This window comes from Vombatus ursinus, unplaced genomic scaffold, assembly GCF_900497805.2.
Source record: "Vombatus ursinus unplaced genomic scaffold, bare-nosed wombat genome assembly UNPS02014863.1, whole genome shotgun sequence".
Lineage (NCBI taxonomy): Eukaryota > Metazoa > Chordata > Mammalia > Diprotodontia > Vombatidae > Vombatus > Vombatus ursinus.
In genome coordinates this window covers 39,667,834-39,691,998 of record NW_020954641.1, presented here as the reverse complement: position 1 = coordinate 39,691,998, position 24,165 = coordinate 39,667,834, and the positions used below count along the sequence as shown (strand labels likewise).

The following is a 24,165-nucleotide window of genomic DNA, read 5'->3' as shown; positions in this document are numbered from 1 at the left end:
ATGAGGATCTGAGGCCCAGAGAGGTTAACAAAGGTCACATAGACAGTATTGAAATAAGGATTTGAACCCTGGTTCTCTGACTCCAAATACTGAAACTCTTTCCATTACATGGAGTTTTCAGTCCCTTGATATAAATCTGATTTTCTTAAGCTTAGGGACAGTCCACAATATCAGCTAGAGAGATAAAAGAATTTACATAAAATGTTAGAGCTGGCAGCTAGGTGGCACAAGGGATAGAGGGCTGAGCCTCGAGCCAGGAAGCTTCATCTTCCTGAGTTCGAATGTAACCTCAAACACTTACTAGCTGTGTGACCCTGAGCAAGTCACTTAACTCTGATTGCCTCAGTTTCCTCATCTGTAAAATGAGCTGTAGAAGGAAATGGTAAATCACTCCAGTATCTCTGCCAAGAAAACCCCAAATGAGGTCATGAAGCGTTAGAAATGACTGAACTGACTGACTTGTTAGAACTGGAAGATCATGGACTTGAGTCCTCTCATTTTACATGTATTTTTATATGCATTTTACATAGCTATTTAGTGGCAAAACTAGGACTACATACATGTCTCTTGACTCCTTTACTGCCAAAGATTCGGGAAACTTTCACCTTTTCTACTTTTTTTTTTTTTTTTTGCTTTTTTGATGAGGCAATCGGGGTTAAGTGACTTGCCCAGGGTCACATAGCTAGTAAGTGTCAAGTGTCTGAGCCCAGAAGCTTTCCTATTTCTTTATCTCCTAGAACATATACTGTGAAACTGGTGAAAAGGGCTCAGAGAGAAGCAGAATCTGAGGTTCCCTCCATCCCAGTCCCCCAGAAATAGCTACAAATCTACTTGATTTGTTTTCTTTAAAGGCAGTAGCCCTGGGGATACTGCCCAGTTTGATATGTTTATTTTTTTCCCCATTTCTTTCCATTACTCATATTTCCTTTACTGAATTATTGTTTGTCCCTGTCAGAGGTGGGGAGCGAGGAAAATAAACCATCTAGTGAGCAGGGATAAGTGGAATCTCTGCTTCTTTCTCACTGTATTTGCTACACCCTAGAGTTGAAACAGGAGGGCTCAGTGTCTGAGCTGCTGGAAATTGGAGGAAGTCAATCGGCAAACATAGCCCAGCCCTGAGCCTTTATTAGCTGGCAACCTTTCCCTGGGAGCTCTCTGCTTGTCACAGTGACACCTGGTGGAGAACCCAAGTTTCACTGACCTCATTAAGAAATGAGCAGTTAAGGATCAAAGGAGAGGGGATCAGGTCTCACAGTAACTGACTGCCCCATTGTGCCTGATTTAGATGAAGACACCAAACTAAGGCAGAGAAGGCCATTAGAGTCATCTTGTTGAGGAATAGAAGGAGACCAGCAATACCATTATTAGGTCTGTTTCCCAAGGTGATCAGAGAAAAAGGAAAAGAACCTGTATGTTCTAAAATATTTACAGCAACTCTCTGGGGTGGCAGATAACTGGAAATTGAGGGGATGCCCACCAGTTGGGGAATGGCTGAACAAGTTGTGGTATATGATTGTGACGGAATACTACTGTGCTGTAAGAAATGGTGAGCTGGTTGATTTTTGAAAAACATAGAAAGTCTGGCATGAAATAATGAAGAGTGAAGTGAGCAGAACCAAGAGAACATTGTATACAATAACAGCAATATTGTTTGAAAAATAATTGTCACCAGCCAAGTTATTCTGAGTACTGTACTCAAATCAACTATAAAGGACATCCAAGGGAAGATGCTATCCACCTCCAGAGAAAGAACTGATAAATAGAAGCATGCATAGTGTGGTTTTATACAGATTTATCAATCTGCGTCAAATGGTGGCCATCTCTAGTGCTGGGTGGGGAGGGAGGGAGGGAGACAGTTTAGAACTTAAAATGTAACAAAAAAATTAAATTAATTTTTTTTTTACAAAAGGAATATAATGAGACTCCATCATATTTCAAGATCACCCTCTGGCTTCCTTTTCTCTTCTTTATGATGTTGTTCTTGACTGTACAAGGGTCTCTGTACTCAACATCTGTAAAAAATATATCTGAATTTCCTGTGGAGAATCAGTGAATCAAAAATTCCCCAAGATGTGCCATCTCCTGGGGAAAATTGTAATTCATAAGTATCCTTGGCCTGAGCATCCATGCGGCCTCTCATTAGAGAAGGAGCCATAGCCAGGTGGAGAAAGAGAAAAAGAGATGGAACATCAGTGAAAAAAAAAGTGGGAAAGGTTGTGATACATGAGGAAGAATTGGTGTATTTAGTATAGCTTCCCAGCCAAACTTTCTTGGCTACCCTGGATTAACTGCTTTCTCTGTATGTGAGAGAGAAATCTAGCAAGGATGCGACCCTGGGAAATGGGCTAAACTGGAGATTAAATGTAATCAGTGGCTTGGAATCATAGCTCTGGTCTTACATAGGCTAAGCTGGATATTGAAATCTTCTCAACAATAATTCAATAGTCATTTGCACTCTCACCCATGGTTTCCCCTGGGAACATCAGAATTTGGTTTTATTTTTCCCTGAAAGGATCCTCAGCACTGTACTAAGGCTAACAAAACACTGAATACAGGATAGGCTTTATCACTGACTGAAAACACAAGAATTCACAACCACCCCCATAAACAAGACTTTTGTGTGTTTTCCACCTCTCCCAAAGACCTTTACAGTTGTTCCAACTTATAGTGCCACCTGAGGTCGAGGTCTTATAATCATTTGGGGAAAGAACTAGAAGTTGGTAGGGGGTCAAGCAACCCTCCCTTCTGATAGATCTCACCTTGCTTGGAAACTACATAGTTTATCTGACTTATAGTACCATCAAAGGCGTGAGACAGGCTTATTTTTCCACACCAGGCTTTATGCTATACTACTCCTTCTTCTCTTTTTGGGACAGGGAGATGTTATGACCCAAGGACCTTTCTCTAAATGTAAGTGTTTCTGTCTCTTTTCCTACTTTTTCTCATTGAAAGTCCACCTCTTATTCCTTTTGTCCACCTGGCTATGGCTCTTTTTCCCCCCAGGAAGCCACATGTATACACTGACCAGCGAAGCTTACATATTATAATTGTTCACAGGAAATAGTGCATCTTGGGGGATTCAGAATTCATTGATCCTCCATAGGAAGCTCAGAAATGATACACAGAAGCATCTTCACTGGTGAAAAATAATGGGGGTCAAAAATCTAGGACGAAATATAGGATGAGACATCCAGAACTATGACTTCTCTCCTCAGTTTTGTCCTGGACTCACTGGCTTACTTTGGACAAGTTTTCTTTCCTTCTCTGAGCTTGATACCTTTTCATTGAAGATGAACCCAATGTCTCTTTGAAGTTCGAGCCTAATACTTCTACCTCCATTCCCACTTCAAATAAATGATTTCTGAGATGCTTTAGCTGGGAATGGAGATAAAGGTGTCAGAGTTCATTCCTTCTAATGTCTGACCAGTTTTTTTCTAGTTCCTGATCTCTCCTCATATTCTTGAATAAGTGGTAGGTGGTAGAGGAATTTTTAAATACCTTATTTTTTGTATAGTGCATCACAGTTTTCAAAATGTTTTTGCAAAACTTTTACAAATTTCATTTGGTCTTTACAACAACCTTGGGAGGAAAACAAAGCTGATATCATCATCATCATCATCATCACCATTTTGGAGATGGGAAACCAAAGTTCAGAGAAGCTGTCGTATGGCCAAGGTCACACAGCTAGTTAATGGTATAGTCAGGATTAGAATTCAGGTTTCCCAGTCTTCCTTTTCTATAGTCTTTCTTTTTCTATAGCCTTTTTCCCCCGTAATCTTACATTTTCCTAGTCTTTCTTTTCCATAGTTCTTCCTACTATACCAAGCTTCTCCACAGCAAGGTTGTGTATAGTTCCAAGGTCCTGAACAACTAGAACAATCTGACAAAAAAGAAGAGAAAGGGTCGAATATTATAAAATTCCATTATAAAGCAGGTGCTAAATGACAAAGGAAACACTAATGTTCCAGTAATATGAACACCATAGATGAGGTTGATGAAGTACTTTTTACCTAGAGGAGGAGGGGGACACGCAACTAAGAGGCAGAGTGACTACTGATGGGTATCCACGATTGTGGACCCTGATTCCAAACTAATTCTCCTATCCCTGGCATTTATTTGGCTTTATCTGACTACTCAGGAGTACCACATCTGTAAGGGTCCTCAGCTCCCTTTGTCTAACTCAGTGGAAAACCACACTGCCCCTAACTTCTTCAGGCCATCCAGTGGTCAGGCTGTGTCTAGGTAGAGTTGGTTTCCTGGGAGCAATTACTTTTGCGGCCTGATTTTGCTGAAGCAGACAGACAAGATATAGGGGGTGAGAGCAAAGTGAAATGCACGTTGCATGAGTATTTCCACATGGTTTGCACATTATTTTTCTAAACCTCTTAATTAGGTCAACTGAGTATGAAATTTTGTTTCTGTCCCCTGAAATCTAGGACCTGACCAGCACATTCATTTTACAGGGTAGATGTATTCCTTATAAATATAAATCAAATTGAGTCCTATTTTCAAATGCACTAGAGGTTTCTGCTAGTTAAAGAAATCTTATTGTAAGACCCTTTGCAAGATGAATCATAATCTCTTTGGCAAACCTGGATTTTCAGGTATGCAATTTGCTTAAAGGGGTAAACTTACACATCATCATCATTTGAGGAATGATTTTATCAAACCTGTGGCACAGCAGAGTGCTTTAGAGTAAAATTTTACAATCTCCAATCTTCTGCCCCTGGCTTATTCCTTGTGTTTATTTCTCCTGATCCCCACTTCCTCCCACTCATGAGGATAGCATTTTTTCTTATTACTCTACAGCTGTATCATGCCTGGTCCCAATCAAGCTAGAAAGATGAAATTGTGTAATACTTCAAGCATCTGAAATACCATTCAGTGTTTGCTTCCTTCATGTAACAATTACAGAAGATTCTATAGGTTTTAGATGGAGCTCAAAAATCAGAACGGAGCTAGAGAGTAGAAAGAGAAATGTAGATCTTTCACAGCTCTCGGGCTGTACCCAGCAGAAAGGACAGCTTGAATGATCTCTAATAGGCTTGATCTGAACTGACATCCATTTGACTTCAGGAAAACAGCTGTGAAGGGGGGTGAGGGGAAGGGGGTAGAGGCCCCAGAAACAAAAGGGTTATATGAAGACAAGGGAGGAAACTGAAGGGAAGAGCCAGGTGTTTTAATTCCCTCTTTGCTGTAACTTATTAACTAAACTCAAGTTCATTTTCTTTGTCCCCTTGGACTGGGGTAAAGTTCTGAACATGACCTGAGGGGATATTTTTGTGGGGCCTTTTTGGGGTCAGAAAACACACATTCAAGGAACTTTGGCTGCATCAGCAAATCCAGCTGTATTATGTGAGGACTTTGACCGCTGCTGGCTCCCAACACAAAACAGATGTCTGGGGCCTTGTGTGTGAAGGGAACACCCTGGGATCCTGCACTGGTGGGGTTTTGTCTTGCTTCTTTGGAAGACAGGGCGATAGAGTCACCTAATGTCATGAAGAGTCCACAATGGAAGCAACAAAAGACCTCGTGCTCTGTGTCTGAGTAACTTCTTTATAAGCTTTGTAGCGTCTAAAATGCAGTTTAAAAAAGCCAACCTGCGTTAGTGACTGGGAGCTCTAAAAGGCCGTGTTTAAACAACTGCCGAGTATTCCCGAACCCCTTCATCTGTGAAGGAAAAAATAACAAAAATGATCATGTTCATTCTAGAACCATAGAAATTGGAAGGGCATTCTATACCCTCCACCTGGATCATGACTCTGTCCAGCATCCCTGACCAGTGGCCATGTAGTCTTTAGTTAAATTTGTTAAATTTGGGAGGCCATGAGGCCTCCCAAAATTGAATGAGAGCTGCTTGGGGAGGAGGGGGGAGGAAATTATGTTAGTATATAAAATAAAGTGCTTTTTGGTAAATATTTTTCTTCAATTAAGCATGTCTAGGAAAAATTATTAGGGCAGCTAGGCAGCACAGTAGATAGCGTGCCAGGCCTGGAGTCAGGAAGAACTAAGTTCAAATTGGCCTCAGATGTTTCCTACCTGTGTGACCCTGGGCAAGTCATTTAACCTTGTTTCCTTCAATTTCCTTATTTGTAAAATGAGCTGGAAAAGGAAGTGGTAAACCGCTCTAGTATCTCTGCCAAGAAAACCCCAAATGGGGTCATGAAGAGTCAGATATGACTGAAATGACTGAATGACAAGGAATAATGATTATTTATAAGCTATTACCCTTAAATAAGGCCATTTAGAAAATGACTTCTGTAAAATGACATCCCAAGTCACTTTTTAAAAAGAAAAAAAGTTAAACTTGTTCTAAATTCTGAGTAATACAGTGGCAATTAAACTAATTCCATCTTTTCTTGGAGATGTTTAATTCTGTAAAATTGTGCTTTAAGCTATTTTATTAAGTTATAATAGAATTTTTATTGTAAAAACCAAATTGATTTCATAAATGTTTATTTACACATCATATATGTTAACATATATTTACACATCATATATCACTCAGCTTTTGAACTGTGTACATACTTGCATACTCTACCTAATTTTTCACCTAGCAAAAATTTCATCATTAAAAAAAATGAAATGAAACAACAAGGTTGAAGTAGCTGACTTTTAAGGTCCCTTCTAGTTCTAAATTTATGTTCCCATAAACACCTCTGTAACAGGGAACTCAATGTCTCTTGAGGCAGCTTTTGGCATTTTGGGACAATCATAATTGTTAGGAAAGTTTTCCTTATAGTAAGCAAAATTTGCTTTTTTATAACGATAACAACATGAATAATAATAACAATAACAATATACATTTACACAGCACTTTAAAGTTGTCCAAGTGCTTCACGAAGTAGTATCACTTCCATCCATTGATCCTAATTCTGCCTCCAAGGCCAAGCACAACAAGATGCAGCACTTTGAAGCCCAATTATGCATGACTTTAAGGCTTCCAGAGCTCTTTGCTCATAACCCTAGGAGGTAGGTAGTACAAGGATTTGCTCCTATTTTCCAGATGAGAAGACAAAAATTGAGAGAAAGGAAGTGACTTTCCCAAAGCCACATGGCTGGTAAGTGGTAGAGCTGGATTGTGGATCAGGTCTACTGGCTCTAAGCCCAGAACTCTTCCCTCATCACCAGACTGGGTTGCCTTGAACCAGAGAATAGGGAAAGGGTACAGACCAGGATTATGGTTGGAGCTCAGCCCAGAAATATTTTTGGCATTTTATGTGCTTGTTCTATTGTTGGTTGTAATGGAAACTGTAAACTCCAGAAAATCTACTATGTGATTTTCCTTTTCCTCTTTTTTTTTTAAACAAACAAATACGAATCTAGAAAGAAGAATGGAAAGAAAAATAGCTTTCCCTTACAACCTCACTTCTCCCCTTCTACTCTGCATTGCACTCTTGGTCACGCTGGTCTATGGGTACTTAAAAATACTTGTTGACTGCTTACTTAGCTTGTGTTTTAATGGTTATAAAAAACACCATTATACCCATCTCTCTCCTATGAAATGGAATTCTCAAGCATTTTCTAAAGACACCACATAGCACTTAGAAGTAATTGGTGCATAGTTTTAGAGCTGGAAGGAAATCTGATGAAAAGTCTACTGGTCCAGTTGTATCAAACTCAACTAGAAATGGGAGCCATTAATCCATACATAGCAGTCCCTGCAGGTTGCGAATTGACTTAGTTTTAAATTTTAACATTATCTGTGTTTTATTTAATTTTTATTTATTTTGTTAAGTATTTCCCAATTACATTTTAATCTGGTTCAGGCCACATTCTCCAGTAGGCCACATGCAGTGGTTGAAACATCTGATCTAGTCTTAACCCCCATTTTGCAGATGAGGAATTGAAACCCAGAGAGGTTAAGTGATTTGTCTAAGGTCACATAGATGCTATGCAGTCCCTGACTCTTGGTGAACGAAATCACTCCCTTGAACTCAAGTCTCAAATAACTGCCTACTGGAAACCTCTTGTTGCACATCCAATTTAATATGTCCAAAATGGAACTCATTATATTCCCCTTCTCCTCTCCTCCAAACTGTCCAATTTCTATTGAAAATACCTTTAATTTACCCACTCTGATTAAGACAACGATCCAAGACAATTCCAAAGGACCTATGATGAAAAACGTTATCTACCTCCAGAGAGACAACTGATGAACTGAGTACAGATTGAAGCATAGTTTTTTTCCCTTTCTTTATTTTTCTTGCCCTTTTTTTGTTTGTTTTTATTTTTGCAGTGTGGGTAATAAAAAATTTTAAAAAAAAAAGAAAGAAAGCACCACCATCCTTCCATCCACCCAGGTTTCTGACCTTGCAGTTATCCTTGACTCTTTTCTCTCCCTTAATCCCCTTATTCAAATGGTTGCCAAGTCTCATTGACACCAATTCCACAACATTATTCACATTTAATCCGTTTTCTCCCAAGTCACACAGTCTCTAGGTCTTCTGTTCTCCTACCTTGACTATTTCTATAGCCTCTTCATTAAGTCCCTCTGACTCTAGTTTTCTCCATTGGTTCTTCTCCCAGCTGATGTTCAAAAAGCACAGATGCCATCACGTTGTCCTCCTATTAAAAGCCTTTAATAGTTCCCTATTGCCTCTAGTGTAAAATACAAAATCCTCAGTCTAGCATCAAGCCACATCCTGGTTCCTATATGCCTTTCCAGGATTATTTCATATTTTGACCCTACACACACTGTCCATTACAGGCAAACCTGCTTGTTGACATTCTATCCCTGGCCTCCATGCTCCTGTGCCTCCAGGCACATGTGGTGTCTGAAATAAATTCCCTGCTCACCCTGGAATCACAGACTCCTTCCTTCAAAGCACATCATAGGAGCTATCTCCCATACAAGGCCTCTCCTGATCTCCCCAGTTGTTAGTGTGCTCATCCTATCAAAATTATTTTATATTGCTTTGTAGAGACTGAGCATTTTGGTATATATGTTGCATCTTCCCCCCTCCCGGAATGTAAGCTCCTTATGACCTGATTTGGATTCAATTTTTTTTTCTTTCTATCTCCATTACTTTGCCCATGTTGTTGTGGTGGTGGTTATTCAGTTATTTCAGTTGTTTTTGGCTCTTCGTGACCTCATCTGGGATTTTCTTGGCAAAGATACTGGAGTGGTTTGTTAGTTCCTTCTCTAGATCAGTTTACAGATGAGGAAACTGAGATAAACAGGATTGAGCGATTTGCCCAGGGTTACACAGTTAGGAAGTGTCTGAGGCTAGATTTGAACTCAGGAAGATGAATCTTCCTGACTCTAGGCCTGGTGCTCTATCCACTGCACCACCTAGCTGCCCCTTTGCCCATAGAACATGATTTGAAAGTATTTGTTAAATTGAATGAAATTTGGGAAACAGGCAGCTCCATATGCTATAGCTGCATTAAAGATCAAAATGACATGCTATGCTGTCCTCTAGTACCAACCCTTTATACGACTTGGCTTCTGAAGGTGCCAATGTAGACCAGGTCTATTAGATGGCAGTTGTGCTGCCCTGTCTTCAGGACATAGCCACCAGTAAAGGGTAAGCAAACAGCAGACCATGCCATGTCTTCTATTTCTCTTTTCCTCACTTTTCCCTTGTTTAACGTATCCAATCTTATTTTCATGGTTTGTTCTCGGTGCGTATTTCTCCTAGTCACCATCTCTCATTTATGTGAAGATCATCACCCCTAGTGTCCTACTCCAATGCCTCCTGAAATGTGAGCATACCACATACCATAAATACAGGGTCTACCAACACAGAGCAAGATCTGGAAGCTCTCACAAAGCTGGGAAGGCCATGCATTGTGTGGTTATCATCCAAGGACCAGCCTAGTTGAGTAAGGAAAGGTTGTTGGTCAGAAAATTGGTCTCTAAGATGTGCATTTTCTTTGGCCATAGCAATTCATGAAGACCACGAACTGAGGTATAGAAAGGTTGTGGCTTGTGTTCTTGGAAGGACTACCACATTCATGAAATTAAGGATATTTTGAAGTTGAGAATAAGGAGAATATTTTTCTCCCATGATTTTGTTTAGTACTAGAGGGTTCCAAACATTAGGCTAAGAATCTTGGCCTCCCACCATGACTTAAAAGGGTCTAAAAACAGGTGATCCCCCCATAAGACCATAGTAGTAAAGTCCTAGACTTGCTAAGGGTTAAGTTTTACTCAACAAGACAACTTCCTGAAGCCTTCGATACCCTCCCCTAAGGTTGGCTTGTCCCATGGACCAAGTCTATTTATTTATTTATTTGTTTGTTTGTTTGTTTTATTTTTCTGCCTCAGAGTTGTTTAGGTTACTTTCTGAATGAAAGCTGAGCACATCTGAAAAGGAACAGATACTCTGAAATTTCACATAGACTCAAATACTTGCTGAACAACATTCGCAGCTAAGATCATGTGGTAAAATGCTGTCCCAAGTCTTCTTATAGGTAAGTCCATGATCTTTTTGGTTTCAGCAAGAATTTTTTTTTTTTTAAGTATGGTATTGCCTTGAGCAGGGGTAATGAAGGCTTGGCTGCTTTTAGGGCTAGATGAGTAATCACCAAGGCATCCCATGGCTTTAAATCCTGACATGTAACACACTCATCTCTTTACCCTCCCATCGTAAAATGGAAAGTGACATTAGTCATGATGAAGAATAGACAATATTCAAACATAGGTGGGGACCTACCACAATAGAATGAATCCTCTTCAGTAATGAATGAAATCTCCTCATTCTAGGGCACTCCCAGAACTGACAGAATGTCTCAGCTTACCAAGGGTTTTGGAATACTTCATTGAGTAAGTTCATCATGTAGTTGTTGTAGAAGCAATACCATCAGTACATAGCCAGCTAAGTGTAGTGAAATGCTTCTTGTCTAAAGAGGCTGAACTGTGTGGTATGGGTTCAGATTTGTCTTCTTTGCATTTTCTTCTCAGTATCCTGTTCATTCCCCAGCACTTTTTCCATTAGATTCAGCCATACTAGCACCAAATCTTCAGGAGAAGACCTTCATCACCTTCCTTAGCTCACCCTACTCTACAGTCCATCCTTGACATGCTGGTGAAATGATCCTGTTCCCATTCCATTTCCTTATACCCAGGTTCCACTTCCTCCTGAGGCATCCCATTTTCACTTTTATCTGTTTGCAGGATCGTAGTTTTCAATAGGTAGAGCTGGATGAGACTTTAGATGGTCATCTAATCCAACCTCCCTCAATACATTAGAATAGATTTAAAACATTTTAATCAATCATCAGTGGTTCAAATCTTATTCCTGGTTTGAATTGCACATCTTACCACTTGGCATCTATGTAACCTTCAACAAATCACTTGAGCCCTTTGGGATCCTTTGTAAAATGAGGAGTGGTGGACTAGTTTGCCTCAAAAGTGTCTTCAAACTCCAGTGAGCAGATAGAATGGGGTGGTTAAGGAGGTAATGGGTTACCCCTTACCGGAGGTCTTCCGGCAGAAGCTGTATGACCATTTTGGGGGGATGTTAGAACAAAGATATCTGCTCAGAGAAGGGTTGGGCTAGACAGCCTCTGAGATTTGAATCCAAATTTGAGATTTTGTCGCTGAGTTAAAGCCAAGGAAGTGATAGGAATCAAAAACAAGTTTCCAATATGAAAAAACAGAATGAATCTTCCCACTGAAATTCCCATTTGTTTTAGAAAGTCAAACTTATGGATATCTGAATTCGCAAAAAGGAAACATTTGGATTTGAGAGTGGTGGCAGTAATCAAATTATTAAATGATTCTTTGCTTTACAAAATGTTTCATTGCAGGGTTTCTTTAAACAGATCACTTAATACATTTAAAATTTGATTTAACTTGCAAAATTAAATGCACACACAATTTTAAGGAACACGTGTACTATATAAAGCAAAGCATACATAGGATACTATTTGGAAACATATAAAGATTTAATCCAGTGTCTTGCTGGAATCCAAATATAGTATGTCTACAACATTTCCATGACCTATCACTCAAGGAACCAATCAATAGAAAATAAGGGCTAGTAACATGACTTGTTCTTAGTGAACCCATGCTGGTTCCTACTAATTGCAGCTATCCTTTCTAAGTGCTCACAAAACATCTATTTAGACTTATGCTCCAGAATTTTGACTAGGCTCAACTTTACTTTCTGGAATCCAACTGTTTCTATGTTTGTTAATTGTATCATTTTCCTATCTCTTGTCTTCTGGATATCTTCCTTTCCCCGTGATCCCTAAAAGAACACTATCAATAACTCAGTAAATTACATCTGCCATCTTCAAATTCCATTAATTCTATGGGATATAATTTTTCTGTGGATCTCTCAACAGGTTGCAAAAGTCCTGGCTCAGTTTTTCTCTGTCTATGTATATATACACACACATATATATATACACACACACACATATATATATATACACATACATATATATACATATATATATATAGATCCATATATAGACATAAATATAGATATACATACACACATATAAGGTATTTAAAAAGTCTTAGCTGCTTAAAACTACACTAAGAAGTTGTGATTTGCCCTGAGTCACATGCTTAACATATGTCAGACTATCTTGGACCCAAGTTTTCATGACTTCAAAGCTAGTTTTCTATCTACTATACTTAGCCTGAGAAAACAACTTGAATGGGGACAGGATGGCTGTCTGGCTATTTGAAGGGCCATCATGTGGGAGAGGAAATAGTCTCGTCTTATGTTCTGCGGAAGGCAAAACCAAGGTCAATGAATAGAAGTTATAGGGAAGCAAATTTCAGCTCCATATAAGGAAGAACTTCCTAACAATCAGAGTTTTAAACAATGGAAGGGATTAGCTCACGAAATAGTGAGATTGATATTACTGGAAATGTTCAAGTAGGGACTGGCTAGTCATTTATCAAGGATATTCAAATGTCCTGGCCCTTTGTAATCCAACGCAAGTTTTTAATAGGCTTCTATTGTATAGTCTATCATATATGTAAACATGATATATGTATAATACATCACATATGTTCCATTGTGAATGTGTAAGATATATTGCATATATTCTGTTATACACACACACACACACATATATATGTATATGGTATGTGTAAAGGTAAGCGCAATATAAGGGTTTCTCTTTTTAGTCATTTAGAATTTTGCTGCTAGAAAGGGACACACTCTTATATAATTTGATATCTATTTATCTGATGCTATGCACAGATTAATGTAGAATGGAATTCCATATGTATATATAAACATATGTGTATATATATATGTATGTGTGCCTGTGTGTGTATATCTATATGTATGTGTGTATTTGGCTCAGACCTTTGATTTTTTTGGTGTAGGGAAGTCCCAGTGAGGAAATCCCCTGCACTAATACAACTATATTGGGATTTATTCCTTTAACCATTATTTTATGGCATTTACCTAAACTTTGCACTTCCTCCAGAACGCATCCCTGTTTTTCTTTTCATACTAATGTGCTGAGTGAATGGTTATTCAATTAAATTCAATGACATGAGTTCTAGGCATTCCTTGTACCACCACCACCACCACCACCACTACCCCAACTTGCTCTCCTCTATAGACACATTTAATTTTGTCAATGTCCCTTTTAAAAGGTGGCACCTGGAATTAAACAAAATGTTCCAGATATTGTCTGACTAGCACAAGGTAGAGTGCAACTATGAATTGGACTCTATAATTCATCATCACCTTTATTATTATTTATCATCATCATCATCATCATTCACCTGAAACTGCACTGAAGTACTTGGGGGATCACTTTTTAATCCCTTACTTTGGCTACAACTGGCCCACTTCCTTTTTCAGACATATACAGGATATCCCAGAAGTTTTAGTGCTGTTTTAGGCTTTAATGGCTGAAAACTATACTAAGACTTTTGGGACACCCTGTATCTCCTTGATGATGACTGACTATTATGGTACTTGCTTAATTTAAGAGAAATTGTGGGCCAGGACTCTATCCATTGCACCACCTTAGCTGCCTCTAGGCTCTCCCTTTAACTCTATGACCTGGAAAAGTCACTTCATCTCTGTGGCCCTCTATTTCCTTAGCTCTAAGAAGAAGGGGCTGGATTAGACTGATCTCTAAAGTCTTACCCAGCTATTGTATTCTAAGCTTTGATATCAATCTGGAACAGAATGCCCAGCTATATATTCCATGAAAACCTGAATGTCATTGACTCAGAGAGTTGAAAAGGACCTTGCAGAGTAACCGGTCAGAATTATCAGGGAGATTGAATGACTCTTTGAAAAAAGAACCAGTAGGGGCAGCTGGGTGGTGCAGTGGATAGAGCACCAGCCCTGGAGTTAGGAGGACCTGAGTTCAAATCCAGCCGAAGACCGGACACTTACTAGCTGTATGACTCTGAGCAAGTCACTTAACCTCAATTGCCTAAATAAATAAAAACACAGAAAGAGAACCGGTTTTGGAGTCATAGGATCTGGATTTGAATTCCAAACTCTGCCATTTACTACCTGTGTGACCTTGGGCAAGTCACTTAACTTATCTAATAAGTGTCTGCTTTTTCCTCTATAAAATGAGCTCTGATGCTAAGACCAAGGATCTGATGGGAGACTTGCTACCTACCTTCCATTTCTCCCCACCTTTCACCTTCTCTTCTCATTCATCTCCCTTTTCCCCTTTTCCACTCTTCATGTGGCATGCCAGCACAAGCAACAACTGGACCACAAAAAAACAATACAAATGAACACAGGTTTGTTTTGTGTCTCGGTTGAGGTGTGGTTGCCTTGGCAGCAAGTTGCAGCTCAACACCTCATCCCACTCATGTCAATACACACACACTCATACAAGCAGAGAGTTCTGCGGTCTCCAACCTGTGCACACTTGTGCACGCCCCGTCCCCTTCACTTCCTTCTGACCTGCATTTCCAGACGGAGTCAGAAATGGGTTCACATCAAATAAGATTTTTTTTTCAACATAATTTTCCATTTATAGATAGCTTTCTCCTGGGAGGTGCCATCTGTCTTCCTCTGTCTCATTCTCTCTGTTTATTTGGGGACAAACATATAGTTATTTTTTAGTCCTTTGGTTAGCAAACCAGCCAGTGGATCAGATCATCTCCATAAATTCAGGGACTAATGCTCACAGTGGTTCTTTATCTGTAGGCAGCTAATTAGGTCCACTGGTTTAAGTTGAATTTGTAGTACAGGACTCATTATCTTCCTCTCTAAACTCTCCCCACCTCCTACTTTCCCTATTAATGTAGAGGGCAACACCATCATCCTAGTCCTTCGGGCTTGCACCTAGGAGTCATCCTGGATTCCTCATTATCTCTCACCCCCACAGATCCAAGCCACTATCTCCTTCATTAGAATGTAAGCTCCATGTTAATAGGGATTGTTTCATTTTTCATATTTTTATTCCCAGTGCTTCATACAATGCCTGGCACATGTTGCTATTGTTATTCAGTCGTTCAGTGGTGTCCTGGCTTTCTGTGACCCCATGGACCATGTCAGACCCTTCTCTCCACCACTAGCTCCTGAAGTCTGTCCAAGCTCATGTTCTCTGTTGCCATGACACTACCCATCTCACCCTCTATCATCCCTTTCTCCTTTCTGCCTTAAGTCTTTCCCAACAAAATTGATCTTTTCCATTGAGTCCTGTCTTCTTATTATGTGGACAAAGGATTTAAGTTTCAGTGTTTGCCCTTCCAATGAATAGTCTGAATTAATTTCTTTAAGTATTGATTGATTTGATGTCCTTGCTGTTCAAGTGACTCTCAAAAGTCTTTACAGCATTGGACCTTCCTTTTATCACCAGCTGGCACACAGTAGGTACTTAACAAATGCTTGTTGATTGATTGAGAAGCTCACATTTTAACTGACATATTTAAATACTAATTGAAAAAGGGTTTATAGATTATTGGCTATGAAAAATTTGAGCCAGAAAGCAGCTGAAAAGAGGGATGCTGTTGAGAAGAGACATTCTAGACATCTGTCTCTCAGTGCAAACAGAGGTAGATTTTCTGAGGAAAAAGAATATGCTTGGCAAAATATTCCTTGGGGCACACAAGCACTTCAAGACAAACTTCCAAATATGGCTCATCTTGGCTAACTTCTCAAGAAAACAGTGAAAGTCCACTGCAAAGGTTCAAATCCAGAAAATAAACCAGGGATGGAGATGTCATTATCTTTCCTAAACAGATGAGGCTACTGACAGTGAGTTCTTTCTGTGTTTGTGTATGTGGCATTAAACCCCTGGTGGAATGGGTGGATAACAACAATTTGTTCATCAGCAATAGCACTTCTAGCACTTTGTATCCCAAAGAGATCATACAAATGGGAAAAGGACCCACATGTACAAAAATATTTATAGCACCTCTTTTTGTGGTGGCAAAGAACTGGAAATTGAGAGGATGCCCATCAACTGGGGAATGGCTGAACAAGTTGTGGTATACAAATGTAATGAAATACTATTGTGCTATAAGAAACGACGAGCAGGCAGACTTCAGAAAAACCTGGAAAGACTTGTATGGACTGATGGTGAGTGAAGTGAGCAGAACCAGGAGAACATTGTACACAGTAACAGCCATGTTGTGCGATGACTAACTTTGATAGACTTAATTAACTCTTCTCAGCAATACAAGGATCTAAGACATCTCCAAAGACCTCATGATGGAAAATGCTATCCACATCCAAAGAAAGAACTACAGAGTTTGAATGCATATCAAAGCATACTATTTGCTATTTTTTCTTCTGTTGAGTTTTGTTTCCTCTTTCTGGTGTTTCCTCCTATTGGTCCCAATTCTTACTTACAACATCACTAATGTGAAAAATATGTCTAATAGGAATGTATATGTATAGCCTATATCAGATTGCGGGCTGTCTTGGGGAGAGAGCTGAGGAGGGAGGGGGAGAAAAATTTTAAACTCAAAGGCTTATGGAAGTGATTGTTGATAAATCAAAATAAATTAATTTTTAAAAAGTCAAAAAAAAAAGAACAATTTGTTCCAGTAGACATGAAGACAGCTAAAGTAGGCAATGTAGAGCACTTAGAGCATGATCAGACATTGAAGATACCAAGGTTATCCACTGCATACTAAGCCATTGCCAGTTGTCCTGACTTTTATCTTGCCACTGGACATTGATGACTCCAGAAGAGAGAGTGAGGCTGATGACTTTGTGCAAGTCTGCCTCACTTAAATTTGATTCATGTACAAGTCAAGACATCACCCTGTGAGGTCATTGATCCTCTTTGAAAACAAAGGACAAACAATAACAATGTGGCATAAAAATCCAATGTTGGTAATACAGTCCTTTCAAGCCACTTAATGATTGTTTTTGATTTCTGTTACAGGTGTTATTAGTAGAGTATTCATTGTTTTTTAAAATGATTTTTATTGATTATCTTTTTTAACATCACAATCATTTCTCAATGGCCCCTACCCACTCACTATCGAACTCTCCCACAGTCAAGTAAATCAGCTCAACACGTTGGCCATGTCTGAAAACATATGCTTCATTCTGCCCTTATTATTCATCACCTTTTTGCTGATACATGAAAGGCATACTTCACAACCAAATCCTCTAGAGTTAAAATTGATCCTTGTACTGATCAGAATTCTAAAATCTTTCAATACTATTTTTCCTTTAAAATATTGTGGCCACTGTGTAAATTAATGTCTTGGTCATGCTTACTTCACTCTGCATCAATTCATATAAATCTTCCCAAGTTTTTCTGAATTCCTCATATTCATCATTTCTTATGGTGTAATAATGTGCCATAAAATAGCATTATGTTGAAGAATTAGGCTATATAAAACTATTTCATCACTACTAGTGCAATTTGTTCAGCCTCTTCTCAATTGACAGGCATCTTTCCAGGTCCTTCCTACTACAAAAAAAAGTGCAGCTATAAATATTTCTGTATACATGGTACCTAGTCCTCCAAATTTTACCTCTTTAAGTACATGTCTATGGGTTATATTGCTAGGTAAGGAAATTGCTATGCTTAGTTTAGTGATTTTTTTAGCATAATTTCAAATTGTTTTATAGAATGTTTGGGTTACCACTGTTTTCAGCTCTGTCCCTTGGACTAACATTTGATCCAAAGCCTCTGCTCATAAAACTCTTGCATTCCTGCTTTCTGTCCTAAGGGATGATCAGTCAGTCCTTTCTCATTATCTGACAATCTACTGCTATACCTCACAGTTTGAAACTGCATTTTAGTATCTCTCCTTAAAGGGCACTATCACACAAGCCTTGCAGTAGCTGTAATTCAATCCAATTCAAAGATTTATTAAGCATCTGCTAAGCACAGAGCAGTGCAGTGGGCCACCAAAGTTAAAGAAGACATGTTCTCTTGTGTCTCAGTTTATAGTCTAGCAAGTAAATAAGACCTGAACACATACTTAATCCTACTATACAATATTACATGATGAGTTCAGGAGAGAGGGGCAAAACTAAGTGGTATTGTGATGGCCATCATCACCAGGAAGATCAGGAAAGGTTTCATGGGGGAGGTAGCATTTGGATTGGGCTCAAAAAATATGGACAGGAATTCAACAAATTTTAACACTCATAATGAAACAATACAACCTAATTCATTCACGTGTACCTAATTTGTATTTAATTTGGGTTTCCTATAGCTAGTGTCATAGTAGATGGGACACTAGGCTTAGAATCAGGAAGACTTGTGTTCAAATCCTTCCTCACTTTCTAGCTTTGTGACCTTATACAAGTCATTTAACCTCCCTCAGACTCGGGTTCTTTATATGTTAAAAAGGGGTGATAATAATAGAACCTGCCTCTCTGGGTTGTTTTGAGGATTGGATGAAGTAAGCTTTATATAAAGCACTGTGCAACCAAAGCTCTAAATGTTAGTTAGGAGGAGGAGGAGGAGGAGGAGGAGGAAAAGAAGAAGAAGAAGAGAAAGAGGAAGAGGAGGAAGAAGGAGGAGGAGAAGGAAGAGAAGAGGAAGGAGAAGAGGGAGGAGGAGAAGGCGATGAGCTTCAGTGGCCTCACTCATGCCTACTCTAGGTAAAGAAGATGCATTTCAACTAACTTTGCATTGCCTTCAATGCCGGTATAGCATTCATTGTCAGACCAGCCCATCACAGTTCAGTGTATGGGAGAGGGAGGAAATAAACACCAGGTGAGTCTCTGAAAAGCTTATACGGACCCGGCTGTGGTGGTCTGGGTTTTGTCTCTGTCCCCCTTAGTCATTTTTGTGTGAAGCCCTAGCTGCTATGCCTGGTGATGAAAATCACATCTCTGTTTTCCCAGGTGTGTCGTGTGTTGTCTGAGCTGCCTTGGAGTCAGGCAGGATGTGGAGTCCATCCAGGATCTGTGTGGTGATTTGACCTGCAGATTCAACCTGAGGATGACAGCTGAGCTCAATCCCCTTTCACTGGGGAAGACTGACTAGCAACAGGTCCTTCTGTGATACAACATTCTACAGAATACATCTTATGTAAAATAAATGCACAGCCTACACCACTGCATCTTTGGTATGTTAGATTTTGCCACTTGGAGCCTCCTTAAGTATTCTCCAGAACCCTCATTCCTAACTTGGCCTCCTCATGAGGCTTTTGTCCATCCCTCTATTTCCCCATCCCTTTCTTAGTCTCACTATACAGGCAAACATCTGAACATCTGTGAATCCCTGTGTTCATTACTATTTATTGTTTGATGATCATGTGATTTAATCTTCCCTCTACCTTTGCCCCCAAGGAAGGTTTCTACTATGAATCACTGTGGGTTAGAGATGGGGGTGGGGTAGTGGCTATTAATATGTGCCTTAAATTCCCTGGTATATCCTATAGAAAGCGGGTGAAGGCATATTGGGATTTCCTCCTCAAAAGAATGCAGCACATTTTCTGGCCATATCAGGACTATTTTAAGGTCATCATTATCTTTTTTAAAGACACAATTGCTTACAATCAGATATCAGTTTGGGAGTGACCTTGACATTACCAAAATATTATCCTATTATAATCCAGGAGTAGTGAGAAACAGGAGGTCTGTTTGTTTCAGGTTCATAGGAAGTTAAACGTCAAATTCTACATTAGGATTCAATTCCTGCATCCTCTGGTCTCATTTTATTTCTTTATCTGATATTGGACAAGGTTTCATACAAGCTTTTGTGTGTGCTACTGTCTGCAGAACCTCCGGTCTATAAATGCAGCAGCCCAAGCAGGAGAAAGCACCTTTCCTTTTAAAGGGCCAGCCCTTCTACTGAGCTGATCCAAAGACAGTGTAGCTTTAATGCTCTGGAGGAGACAGAAATCCAAGTGAATGAGGTTTCTCTCCCTAAACAAGAAGGAAAAAGAGTGAGGGGGTGAGGAAGAAGTCTGCTTCTCTCTGAGTAGCATTTATGAAAAGAGGATGGTACCAGTAACCACAACCTTTTCACAAGTTAATGGACCTATCCTGAGCTTGGCTCACATAGCTTCCAAGGAAAACAGGCAGTTATTTGAAGGAGTTGTTTTCTTTCATACCTCAGTCTCCTCCTCCTCCTCTCCATTATTATTATGGATTATGAAGATGTCCTTCAGAGAGCTGAATACTCCCTTTTTTTAAGGGGGTTAGGCCAGAAACATTTCTATGTTCCAAGAACTTGATCTGACTAAAATTGTTATTAGTGTCATGTGAAAATTAACATGTTGCATACCAGAACATTGTTATTAGACAATAAAGGTAGTTAGGTAGAATAGCAGAAAGAATGTTGGATTTGGAGTTCAAATCCTACCCCAGACACTTCCTACCTATGTGACCCTAGGCATGTCACTTAACTTCTGTCTCTACCTCAGTTTCTTAAATTGTAAAATGGAGATAAGAATAGCATCACCTTCCAGGGTTGTTGTGAGAAACAAATGAGAGAATATAAATAAGGCATTTTGCAAACCATAAAAGTAAGTGTTCATTATTATTGTCTACAATCTACTAATTGTGGAATTTCAGAGGCCGTCTAATTCGACTAGAATTTAGACAGGAAGAATATACTCAACCTGAGGTCATCCAGTCTTTGCTTACAGATGTTCAACGAGGGGAAGTCTCTCACCACCCAAGCCAGCCTGTTCTACTTTTGGACAGCTGTAATTGTTAGGAAGCTCATCTATATAGCAAAGCCTAAATTTGCCTCTGTGACCTCTACTCATTGCTTTCGCTTTGGGCTGTGCAAACTAAATCTAATCTGCCTTCCAAGTAACAGTTCTTCATAACATCATAGTTAGAGCTGGAAGGAGACCATGGAGTCCAGCCATCTCAATTCAAGATGAGGAAATTGGAGCCCTAGAGAGGTTAAGAAACTTGCCCAAAGTCACTCATGTAGTAAGGGACTAAAGGAGGATTTTAACCCTGATCTTCTGATTCCAAAGCGAGTACCTATCCCATGCTGCTTCGAATACTCAAAGACGTCTAGTAATTCATGAGGAGCCTCTTACTGCCTTCCCTCTGCTGATCATCTTCAACTTTCCAGCTTATCCTGATTATTTCTTGTTTATATGTAGTTTTTATGTTGTCCCCCCGTTAGACTGCAAGCTGCTTGTGAACAGTGAGTGTTTTTTCCTTTCTTTGTCTCCCTAGTGCTTACTTAACACAGTGTCTGACACACAATAGGCACTTGGTTAATGCATGATGACTTGGCTTGATTCGCTTTGAGCTTCTCAAGGTATTTTAAGATGAAAACAATTACATAGCACAACTGGAACCGTTAGGTGATGCAGTGAATAGAGTGCTTGGGCCTGGAGTCTGGAGGAACTGAGTTTAAACCCAGCCTCAGACACTTACTAGCTATATAACCCTGGGCAAGACATTTAACTCTGCCTCAGTTCTCTCATCTGTAAAATGAGCTGGAAAAGAAAATGGTAAGCCACTCCAGTATCTTTGTCAAGAAAACCCTCTCATGAAGAGTTGGACACAACTAAACACAAACAACAACAAATTCAGTCCCTGAGCTGTGTTGGGTACACAATTAAATGAGCTAGGATATCTCCCTAGGTGTGAGAACACAATAGAAAGTCTTTTCTTTATTCATAGAGGCATAAATTATGCCCCATTTTTGCTCACACTCCACAAGGTTTGTGGGTCCAGTGATGGCCTTGGTGTGTGGCACAAACCTTGGTCTCCTTATATGAACCAACTAACATAGTGTGGAAGAGGTCAGTAGTATTCTTTGGCCTTTATTTGTTTTTACATCTTTCTCTCCCCCATTTCATCACATTCCGAACTACCAGAATTACTCCTGAAAACAAACATTGCTAAAACCTAAAGCTTAAGGCCTGTTAGGTTAAGTCAGATGCAACAAGATGATCACTGAGGAAAAGCTATTGGGAAACTAGTAGCTGAGGACAAATCCTTAAAGAGAAGACAGAGCACCCTGTGTGTCTTAGGATTGAAACCCAAATATTGAAAAAATCTTGAGGTTTTAGTGGCTCAGACAGAAGGAACTCAAATAAGATGATGTGCGGATGTTAGAACAGGAGAGCCAGCCCAGCTTCCAAATAGTGAAAATCTGGGATTTACTGCAGTTGAGTGGGCTGGGGAGAGGCTGGTGCAATTGAGCCCAAATCCAGGAGAGGGCGCTCTGAGTTAAGTTTGTTGCAAAATCCTAAATCTCCAACAGTGTGGGCTGTTTTTATTAAAGTCAAACCTTGCCTTTTTTTTCACATAGTTTTTAAAGTTCTCTACAGGGGGAGAAGAGAAGTTGTTTTGTTTTGTTTTGTTTTGTTTTTCCCTAAGTGCCAAAGAATACTTTTTTCTGGAAATGTGATTAAACTAATCTGTGACTGATTAAATAAAAAGCCGTATTAGTCTTCACTTATTGTTAAAAATTAAGAAAAAAATGATCACTATTCTGCCTCCCTCTCTAAAACATAAAGAAATTTCTTACACCTATACAGTGTGAACAGGCTCATTTATTAATTTCCTAAGAAAGTAGAAAGGGTGCTAGATTTAGAGTTGGAAGGACCAGCTCTGCCACTCGATGGCAATGTGACCTTGAGCTCTCTAGCCATCAGCTTCCTCATTTGTAAAGAAAGGGGTTTGGGGTGACCTCTGAGATCCCTTACAGCTCTACATCTAGGATCCTATGAATCACAATTCTCGTTCACCTGCTAGCTTTGAGGCTTAGAGACTGCTTAAAATAAAGGCTAAGAAAACCCCATGATTTAGGTGGACCAGTTTTTCTCCTGAGTATAATTTGGATCACATTATAATTGTCCATACAATTAAGAATAACATGGATAAAACCAACCCTTCCCTTTACCCCTTGATTTCTTTTACATTAAAAAATGTTTTTTTTTTGTTTTTACAGCATGTTTATTTCTCAATTACATCTTGATTTTAAGAAAGAAACAGAGGAAGGAATGAAGGAAAGAAGGAAAGAAGAAAGGAAGGAAGGGAAGGAAGGAAGGAAATAAGAAGGGAAAAGAGAAAGAGAGGAAGGGAGGAAGGAGGGAGGGAATGAAAGAAAGAAGAAAGGAAGGGAAGAAAGGAAGAGAGGGAAAGAATAAAGAAGATAATCATTTATTAAGAACCTATTACGTAATCCTTTGACCATTTATCTGCTGGAGAATAGCACTTAATCAGTTTCATGTACAGTTCTCTCCTGTTCCCCCATGTACTGTATATTAAAATGTTCATTTTATTTGGTAAAATTCAAAATTTTAAAAAAGGAAATTAAATAATGGCTCTTAGTCTTTACCCCTGCCCCAAAAAAGAACCTACTATATGCCAGGCACTAGATAAAGAACTTTATTAATATCTTACTTGATCTTCTCAACAACCGTGGAGGATAAGGTGATATTGTCCCCATTTTACAATTGAGGAAACTGAGGTAAACTAATTGAAAGATATAGAAGATAGAACAATAGACTTGGATAAAGGAAGACCTGGGTTCAAATCTTCTTTCAGATACTTACTGGCTATATGAACCTGGGCAAGTCAGTTTCTCCAAGCCTCAGTTTCCTCATCTGTAAAATGGCAATATTAATAGCACCTGTTTCATAGCCCTCCTGTAAGGATTGAATACAATAATGTGTGTAAAAGTATTTTGCAGACTTTAAAGCACTATATAAATGTGAGCTAATATCATGAGAAGGGGCTTTACTAACTTTGTCTGAAAACTTCATTTGGAAAATAAACTTTTTTCCTTTTGCTTCCCACCCCTGTAAGAAGAAATATATATATATATATATATATATATATATATATATATATATAT

At 39.2% G+C, this 24,165-nt stretch overlaps 1 protein-coding gene across 9 annotated transcripts in view; it reads right to left on the bottom strand.

The window, feature by feature from the left end:
• The window catches only part of FGF1 (fibroblast growth factor 1), a 157,143-nt gene that overhangs the window by 82,222 nt on the left and 50,756 nt on the right, over window positions 1–24,165 (bottom strand). The window contains exon 5 of one of the 9 annotated variants that reach the window (XM_027842018.1): window positions 14,569–14,661. The exons of the other annotated variants lie outside the window; for them this stretch is intronic. The gene's annotated coding sequence lies outside the window, so the exon portion shown is untranslated. The remainder of the gene's footprint in view (window positions 1–14,568; window positions 14,662–24,165) is intronic. 9 annotated transcript variants of the gene reach the window in all.